This window comes from Morone saxatilis, unplaced genomic scaffold (genome assembly GCF_004916995.1).
Source record: "Morone saxatilis isolate NCDOM2014 unplaced genomic scaffold, NCSU_SB_2.0 Contig5, whole genome shotgun sequence".
Classification (NCBI taxonomy): domain Eukaryota; kingdom Metazoa; phylum Chordata; class Actinopteri; family Moronidae; genus Morone; species Morone saxatilis.
Genome location: NW_023340095.1, coordinates 23,890,598 through 23,900,925, shown reverse-complemented (window position 1 = coordinate 23,900,925; position 10,328 = coordinate 23,890,598). Strand labels below are relative to the sequence as shown.

General features: G+C 38.9%; 1 protein-coding gene across 1 annotated transcript in view; it reads left to right on the top strand.

Moving 5' to 3' along the window:
* LOC118339579 (diacylglycerol kinase beta) overlaps positions 1 to 10,328 on the top strand; it is a gene marked incomplete in the record, with an annotated part of 127,149 nt that overhangs the window by 27,468 nt on the left and 89,353 nt on the right.

Here is a 10,328-nt window from a genome sequence, read left to right as displayed (position 1 = left end):
CCTGAATATAGGAACTGTTATGTTTTTGTTACCTTAGAAAGGGCCATTTCTACTTTAAGTATATTTTGATGCTGATAATACAGGCGGCCCCTTTGGACAAACTATAAATAACTATGAAATAGCCAAGAAAGATAGTTGATTACGCTTGGAATGAGACTCAACAATCAACTATCTTTAAGCCACAAGCTCTGATTGGTTGTTTTCGTTCAGGCCCAGGGGATTTTTGCAAATGCCATTAGGAGCACTAGGAGGAGCCAGAGGAACCAGATTGACATGTAGTACTGTCAGGATATAGTTAAAGTTTCATCAAATATGATAAAAAAGTTATTTTTTATAGAAGTTACCTACTGCAGATTTAATTTATTATGTTCTGTCCAAAGCATATTCTCTGTATATACCCACAGAGGTTACAGACTGCTGCAGTATCAGCCTGCAGGCTTGAATTTCTTTGTCCATATGGGATTTTTATAAAATGATGCATTTAATCTTAATATAAAGGAAAAAAATATGGATTGCAAGTTTCGTGACTGATAATCATACAGGTAATGAGCGCCAGTTACATAATACATGCATAATTTATATGCATTTTACAGATCAGACAAAGTGGTGCATTAATGTCAAGGTTTCATAATTTCATAGTTTCAAAACTCTAACCCTGTCATAATAAATTTCACACTAGTGTTTTGAGAATTAATTAACATTTACATACAGCCGTGTTCAGTCCAGACATGTCTGCCTTCTCGTCCGATTCCTCCTCCACATTATTGGATTGGAATTGCCCATCCTGCACATCCATGTGATTTTTAAGACAGTGACTGTTATCATTTTTCCCACCTCGTGATACATTTCTCCCCTCTCATGGCATCCTTTTTTTTTCACTCCTCCCCTCTTGCTCTTCTCCCTCTTCATTATCACCTCCTCTCTGCAAGCTCTTCCTCAGTATTTGTGATGACATGACTAACAGCCCGGCTGGACGTTTGGCGCCATAGGAACCGGACTTAATGTGGTCTTAGTGTGGTCTTTCTGAGTCACCTGGCGCCACGGTGACCACTGTGGCCCTCCCTCTGCCATCCATCTGGGTGTGCGTGTGTGCGCGCGCGCCTCTAATGACTCATCAGCTCATTGTGCCAGCTGTAGTGGAATCTACTCAGCCAGCTGGTGACAAAAGAAGACTATGACCTCTCTTTCTTCCCGCTTAGAGCTTTTATTGAGCTTATTTTTAGCCTAAGCGTGGCTCTGCCTTCTCTGGAGGAGTTTAAAAAAGCGGATTAAGGACAATGGATAAAAAGAAAGAACGATGATTGACACTTTTTGCTGTCAGTAGTGTAGGGTTTTCTCCATTGAACAGATTAGCAAACAAACAGTAGCACCATAATTCTCATTGATTGATGAGCTACTGCGAGACAGAGGCTGTACATTACACCCACTTCACAGCAGTTAAAGGCTCCATCAGGCATGATGAATTTATCACTGTGTCAGTTAGCTGTAGCATAATTGATGATGTTACATAGAAACCTCTTATTTTATTATCAAACACAGGCCTGTCATGATAATTACATTATCGACATACGATATATATACAATATGTAATTATCGGCTGTTTCGTTATCGACTTCTAATAATAGTATAACAACTTTATTTGTATAGCACTTTTTAAAAAAACAATGTTTACAAAGTGCTTTACATACACACACAAAAATTGCAGCACAAAATGATTAAAAGGTGGACAGAATACAACCATAAACACCCCAGTATTTAGAGATATTGTTAAAAAGATTAAAAACATAACACACAGGCGAAAAAAAACATAATACATAGCAGCATGTGCTGAAATGAAATTAAGAAAGATTAAAATAAAAATAAATTAAAAAAAATCATGAAGGACTTCCGGTGACGTCATGGTAGGAATAACAGCCTGATCCTCCAGCTGCGGGAAGAAACCCTCAAAAAACTAGCCAAATCAGTATTTAAGTCTAATTAGTCACTTCATACCAAGGTCAGAATGTCTACTATAAAAAATGATGCAGAAAAGAAAAGGAAAGCGGCTAAAAAAGACAAGAAACAAGACCAAACAGTCACCGCTTCACCTACACTTGAAACTGGCGCTGAGGAGAAAATGGCTGCGGTGCTTGCTGAACTTCATGACCTGCGGAGAGAACATTCCGAGGCCTCCAAAGACACGAAGGCTACCTTATCGAGGGTTGAATCCACCCTTGATGATGTGCTGCAACGTACGACAAGACTGAAACAACAAGTAACGAATGTGGAACAGAGAGTGAGTGACACGGAAGATAACGATGAGAGAGCCATTCGCTATTTACTTCAGAGAGAAGCTAAACTGTCTAAGTGTGAAGACCGCGAGTCCAGGGCAAGACGGAATAAGTTGCGCATATATGGAGTGAAAGAGGGAGAGGAAACGAATGATATGATTAAGTTCATATCCAACTTCATGCGCACTTTGCTTGAACTACCAGAGGATTTGGACCTGTGCCTGGAGATAGCTCATCGCTTGCTGACCATGAAACAGAAGGAGATTTTAGTCACAATTAGCAGGATGTTCGTGCAACCAGCTGGGTTTTTGGAAGTTAGTTCTCATTTGTTTCTTTATACAAGTTTTTTTCTTTTCATCACGTTCAATGCTTGTTCATATCATTCTAACAGATGTGCAGTCATATGTTATGTCTCAGGTACTTAACAGGTACAATATGCTGAAACTGAGGTCTGGGTGGAAAACAGTAATTGAGGATAAGATGAACACTTTTGCTATACATTCATGAACAATTTGACCATAACTACGTATAATGTCCATGGACTGACTCATCCCATTAAAAGAAAAAAATATATAGGCAGTTAAAAAAACTGCATTGTTCAATTGCCTTATTACAAGAAACCCATTTATCAGTAGGAGAACATCAAAAATTAAAAAGGGAATGGGTGAGTCAAGTATTCAATTCATTGTTTGGTAAGAAAAAGGGGAGTTGTAATCTTAATAAACAGAACATTGGCCTTCTCCTCTGAAAAAGTTATTCAGGATAAACTAGGGAGGTTTATTATGGTTGTAGGTACAATAGGAGAGGTGGAGATGTCTATTTTGAACCTGTATGCCCCAAATGAACCGGACCAGAATTTCTTTAAGGAAATTGCAAATGTTATTGCAGATAATGCTAAGGGCATCATAATAGTCAGGGGAGATTTCAATGCTGTACAGGATGGAAGGCAAGATAGAATGCCAGCAGAGGGAGGACCCCAAACTATAAAAACCAAAACACTTAATAATATGATTTCAGAATTAGGACCCTTGGAGATCTAGAAACCCTTCAGGAAAATTTTTTAGTTTTTTCTCTAATGTACATAACAGTTATTCCAGCATTGATTTCTTCTGTTTATCTCAACAGCATATGTATAAAGTAACAGATTGCCACATATAACCAATAACTCTGAGTGATCATGCTCCTGTAACTTTAAATATAGATTTAGGCAAAGAAAATATCTTCAGATACTGGAGACAGAGTGTCTCGTTATTGACCAATACTGCGGTTACACAGGATTTAAAGCTAAATTTAAAAGAATATTTCGAGACAAATGATAATGGAGAGGTGACCCCATCAGTTCTATGGGGGGGAGCTAAAGTAGTGATAAGGGGAAAGATGATTAAAATTGCATCTAGATTAAAGAAAATACGACTGGAAGAACAAACTAAACTAGAAAATAAATAAGGCAGTTAGAATCAGAACACAAAAGCACATAATAGTTACAATACTTTGTTAGAATTAAAAGAAAACAGAAAGGCTTTGTACAAGCTCCTCACATACAAAGCAGAAGGAGCCTTAAGATTTTCCAAACAAAGATATTATGAGATGGGGAACAGAGCCAGCTGCTTGCTAGCTTTTCAACTTCGTAAATCCCAGGCTAGTCGTGTGGTTCCTAAGATTGTACACCTCCCACATCCCAAAGAAATAGCAGATGCTTTTGCAACATTCTATGAAAAGCTATATGAAGAGACTAGATCAAAAACTAAAAATGACAATCCTGAGGCCTTTCTTTCCAGTCTGCATCTTCCCTCACTGTCAGAAGATGAAGCATTACAAATGATATCAGATATTACAGAAACTGAAATACGGGAAGCTATAAAAAACTAAAAAAACAACAAATCTCCAGGGACACACGGACTCCCTGTAGAGTTTTATAAATGCTTCATAGATGACTTAGTACCTATACTAACTAAAGTTTTGAATTATGTTCTTGCTAAAGGCGATCCACCAAATACATGGTTGGAAGCTATTATATCAGTGATCCATAATGAGGGTAAGGACCCAACATTTTGTGAACGGTACAGACCCATTAGTTTGCTATGTAACGACCAAAAGCTGCTAATCTATATCCTGGCGAAAAGAATGCAAAAAATTATAACAAAATTGATTAATCCAGAGCAGACAGGTTTCATCCCTGGCCGACAAGGAGCTAATAACACAAGAAGAACATTAAACATCATAACATGTGCCAAGAAAAATATGCAAAACTCTATGCTTATTAGTTTTGATGCTGAGAAAGCTTTTGACACAGTGAATTTGTAGTTTTTATATAAAACGCTGACTGTTTTGGGGTTCCACCCCACATTTGTAGACTGGATAGTTATACAGTTGTATAGAGTTAAAAAATCACGTGTTAGAGTGAATGGATGCTGTTCAGATTTTTTTTATCTTGAGAGGGGGGTTCGACAGGGTGACTGCCTCAGCCCTTTGCTTTTTGCTATAAATATAGAACCTCTAGCTGCATCTAATCAGACAGGCGATGATAGTGATAAAGGACATAAAAGAGTCGAAGGTCGAAAGGTAGGAGACACGAACATTGTCTCTCTATGCAGATGACATAATTTGACAGGCGTATATTGAGTGATCCAGTTTCTCTGTCCCAGAATAATTGAGAAAGTTAAAGGAAATACTTGGAGAGCTCTCAGGCTATAAAATAATCAACAAAGTCAGAAGCAATGATGCTGGTGGGGCACTGCCTGCCAGCAATTAACTATGGTAGTACGTTAATTTTCACGTTCTAATCAATGGGTTTTAGATACTTGGCGTATCAGTCCTCACGCCGACGGCATCACAGCTGACATAGGCCAACTATGGCAAACTGAATGGGTGAAAAAGTAAAAATTTACCTTACAAGATGGGAGTTCTCCCCTTAACCCCTAATAGACGAGTACGGGAATGATCGAATGAACATATTACCAAGGCTGCTCTATGTGTTCCAAGCTCTACTCCATAATCATCACTAAATTTAATATGGCAAAACAAAGCACTCCAGAATTAGGATGAAAAGAATGTTAAGACAAAAAGGAAATGGAGCCTTGATTTACCTTACCTGGAAAAAAATATTATTGGGCAGCTCAGCTTAGATTCATTGGTTGATGATACTCAGACAACGCTCACTATATGGGTGGGATGGAGCATCAATGACTGCCTAAACTTGCCTTAGACGCAATTCCAAGACACCTGAATAATAAATAAAATTGATAATCATGGGGAAAAACCACTTCAAGAATATGGTCCAATGTGAAGAAGAAATTAAGACTCCCGGTGTCAATATCTAGAGCAATGAAAATTGCACAAAATACAGACTTTTTTCCATCTAAATTAGGAACAGGCAGCTCAGACATAAATACAACCTTCCAGCCCGTGATTTTTTTAAATATCTCCAACTGAGACACTATTTATAGAAACACAAAGAATGGGACAAACTATGCACTTTACCCTCTAATATAGAACACTTCTTTATTTTAATAATTAAAGGGACTATTAAAAAGAAGGTTATATCACACATATATAAGATACTACAAGAAGAACTAACAGATAACAGTTTAGATATTAAAGAAAAATGGGAACTGGAAATGAACACCATAATTCCAGATAACAGCTGGGAATTGTCATGCAGAGAGGGCCACAAAATTACAAATAGCCCTATCTGGAAGGAATTTGAATGGAAAATTAAAATGAGGTTTTTCAGGACTCCTGTCGTCACATCAAAATTTGTGGATAACTCAGATCAGTGCTGGAGGGGCTGTGGCCTGGTGAGAGACCATACACATATATTCTGGGATTGTCCAAAACTGTTAAGATATTGGCTAAACATACAAAATGAAATAAAAAAATGTTTAAATGTAGATATTCCCTTAGAACCATCTTGTTTTGTGTTAGGAATATTGCCAGAAGATCTAGCAAACAATAATCAGAGAGTATTGCTGAGAGTAACTTCTAAGAAGATGATTACAATCTCCTGGCACTCCACAGTAGAACAATGGAGAGAGAAAGTTAAGATGTCTTACGTACATGGAAAATTATAACCGCAATAGGATTACACTTGCAAGACGGATGTAATCCGAATTAAATGGTCCCCAATTATCTCATATTTTATTGATTGATATTTTGTTTTTGTTTTTTTTCCTGCCATTCAATTATGAATAATGAATGTTTGTATATTGTATGTTCATCCTCAGTGAATGAATATCACTGCCCATTTTCAAATATGGATTCTATCTGGACGCCAAAATCCATGGACTACCTCTACCCCGTTTAAACCTGTGTTGTATCCTTGAATGTGTGAATATGACTGCACCTGATAAAGGGAAATAAAAAGTAAAAAAATAAATAAAAAGAATCATAAGGATACACAAGAAATACTGTGTAAATTTACATAGAAGCCCGTTTTGAAATGGGATTTGAAAAGACCCGTAGTCCTATCTTTTACTGTTAAAAGTAAGTCAATCAAATCATTCTGACAGCCTGGCCTGATTCGATTAAATGAACCATGTAAATGTGTCATAGCTGCAGATTGGTAGCCTTGAATGTGAGCCCACTCAAGGGGAAGATAATTGTTGCTTAGACTCTGGGGCGAATGTGTCTTCCATTGGGGACATGAATTTCCACAAATGCGTCTGGGTGTACTAACTTTCAAGGAAATCTTTCCAGTTATAAACACAGCTTTTTGTATTTTATGATTTCATAACCTGTAATGTACTATGTGGACAGACGTGTGTGTGTTTTCTATGGCACATGAGCATATTTGTCTGAACTTGCACAGCAAATGAAAGCCTCATGGTTTGTTTGGCCAAATAAGGAGAGGAGAGTGATATGAATAATGCCTGGCTGGCTCCGGGAGCTCTCAGGGTTAGGTCAACACTGCCGGCCTGAGGGAGGATCCTCATCATGGTGTATTCTTCTGTGATGGAGCGTCAGTTACAGCAGCTTCAAACCCGCTGAACAGAAAGAGCATATTTCCACTAAGTCTTGACGTACAAAAGGGATCAGCTTTACTTTGTCCTATTTTGGTGTGAACCAGATGTTCCCTGAAAGGAAAGGAGTTTGCCCACACTACAGCCTTATTATGTTTGCTTAGTTTATTAGCATTTACTTAGAGCACCAGCTCTGCTTTAAACCAGAGAGGAAATCTTGACCACACGCAACGCACCTAGAACCTATTGGGCAAACATTGATGGCAGTGATATGATCTAGAGCTGAAATAATTAGTCCATTAATCATTGGTTGATCCACAGAAATATAATAAACAACTCCTTTGGTAACCAATACTCGATTGAAAATTGTGACAAATTGCCCACAATTCTCCAGTTCTAGCTTCTCAATTGAGAGGATTGGCTACTTTTCAAAAGTCAAAAGTCAAAGTCAGCTTTAATGTCAATTTCTCATTCACCCACGGTGAAACAGATAAAGTGCAGAGGCACAACAGATAAGAACAGACATTTCCTAATACTAACGACAAAATTTTAACACAGGAAAAAACATTCAATTTCACAACAGACAATAAAATAGTAAAATTCAGGGTTCAGCTTCCTGACTTTCGCTCGCTTGAGCTTGCGGAGGAAGTAGAGGCGCCGCTGGGCTTTCTTCGCCAGTGATGCAGTATTGGTGGTCCAGGAGAGGTCCTCACTGATGTGCACCCCCAGGAATTTGGTGCTGCTCACTCTCTCCACAGCAGCACCATCGATGGTCAGTGGTGGGTGTTCGGTGTGGCCTCTCCGGAAGTCAACAACAATCTCCTTGGTTTTGCTGACATTCAGCAGGAGGTTGTTGTCTCTGCACCACGTGGTCAGAAGGTTGACCTCCTTCCTGTAGTGGGTCTCATCGTTCTTGGTGATGAGACCCACCAGAGTTGTGTCGTCCGCAAACTTCACCATGTGATTGGTGCTGTAGGTTGGTGTGCAGTCGTGAGTCAGCAGGGTGAAGAGCAGGGGACTGAGCACACAGCCTTGGGGGCCCCTGTGCTGAGTGTGATGCTGCTCGAGGTGTTGTTGCCGACTCGTACTGCTTGTGACCAGGACTAGTCAAGACAGAGTCAAGACCAAGTCCAACTGAGAGAATCAGAGCCGAGGCCAAGACAGAAAAAAACAAGGCTTTAGTCATTGCTAGTGAGATAAGTTTTGACAGCCAGCCATACAATTGCAATTGACAATGATTGGCCACCTGATTCGTGGCCTGGTAACCATGGTTCCCAATCAATGTCAATACCCATTCTAGGTGGATTGTGAATGAAACTAATACACACTCATCAATGGTTTTGTTTTAAAAGAGGAAGTTACTTAAAAAAAACATATATTGCATATAACATATAAGACCATGTAGAATATCTGGTGAGACCAATGGCCAAGTCCAAGTTCAAATGCCAAGGCAATAGAAAAGACATCATGAGTCCAGACTTTAGTACAGTATTTCAGTATTCAAAGACCTGCTGGCTAATACAGTTTAACAATTTAGCCAAGAAAGAAGTAGTGTTGGTGTTGTAGTAATAAAGAAAAGACTATGTTGTGTTCATTTTATTCATGATAAAATGACAAAACCTCTGATACGTTTCATGTGAAGCCTTTATCAGAAGATACAGATATGAAATCAATGACATCTTTGTAAAATCATAGTAGACACAACAAGGTTCTACAATGCAGGTGAGGAGTGGCAAGCTTCTGAAATTGTAGGAGATTCTACATAGAGCAAAAACAGCACCAGACGTCTCTCTAGACTAGTCAGGACAGCAACAATGGAAGTCATCAATCAGAAAAGGATCGTGGATCTCCTGGCATCTTCATCAGTGCGAATGAAGATGCACATTCCTCTCACTAATCTGATCCACATTTTAATGAACTGTGAAGTTGTGATGTTTGAAACGCTCACACAGGTTTGTCTGTACTTTAATTCTCTGACCTGACGGACTTTCTAAGGACTATATGCCTATTAAAGGGTATAATTATTATTTTGTTAACACAATTAAATACCATTTTGTTCCAGATAATGGGAGATTGCAGCCACCTGGGCCTAAGAGGCACTAATCAGAAACTCTGATAGAATAGAATAGATCTTTATTGTCATTGTCACAGGTACAATGAAATTTAAAAGTGCTCTCCAGTCAGTGCTTAATTTAGCATAAATTTAAAAAACAATAAATAATTAATTTAAGTGCTACTGTTACCTTAAAAATAAAATAAAAACATATAACTTAATTAGCAGCATACATAGACACATATAGTCATACACACCCAGTCATCGCGTATTATTTTTGGTCCCAGAGAGCAGGTGACAGGGTATAAAAGGCTTTGGAAGACACAGCAGACTGGTTGGTCCAGGATAATGGAGGAGGGCTGTGATTTGTGTACTGGTTTTACACACTGACTATCTCGAGGTTACTCTAAGTGTTCAATCAAGTTTCTTTTTATTCATGGTTGGTCTGAATCAATTTTGTTCATCTGAGAAATCCACGCCTGCATGCTGGTCTGTCCTTCCAACTCACTGTACCAACCATCTTCAAGCACAACATGAAAAATGAGACTCCACTCCTCCCAAGAACCACCAACAACAATGAATAGTGGCCCCGTTAAAGGTTCCCTTCAAGTCTCAATTACATTGAACAACCCAAACTTACCTACTCAAATAAGAGAAACAAAAAGACAGGTCACTGCCCCCCCCTACCCGAACCTGGGCTGTTACATCACACAGACATATTTTTGGCTGGCAGTGAAGAGAGGAGAGCTCACAGGAGCTGGGAGGAAGCTAGCCCAATCAGCTCCCTGGAACAAGCTACACATTCACACAGTCACTCATTCATTCAGAACATAGAAATGCACACGGCGTAGCGTAGCATCAACATAATTACCATAGTAAGTAAAGGAAAACAAAGCATATTGCTTTGCATCCACTTGATACCTGCATATCATGCTGCATGCTTGTGACCTCAGTGCTGACCAAATACTGGAAAACTTTCTAGTGTGCATGCACCGCAAATGTTTGTAGAGAGAGTTTTGGTTTTTCACCGTGAAATTACTGCGTTCG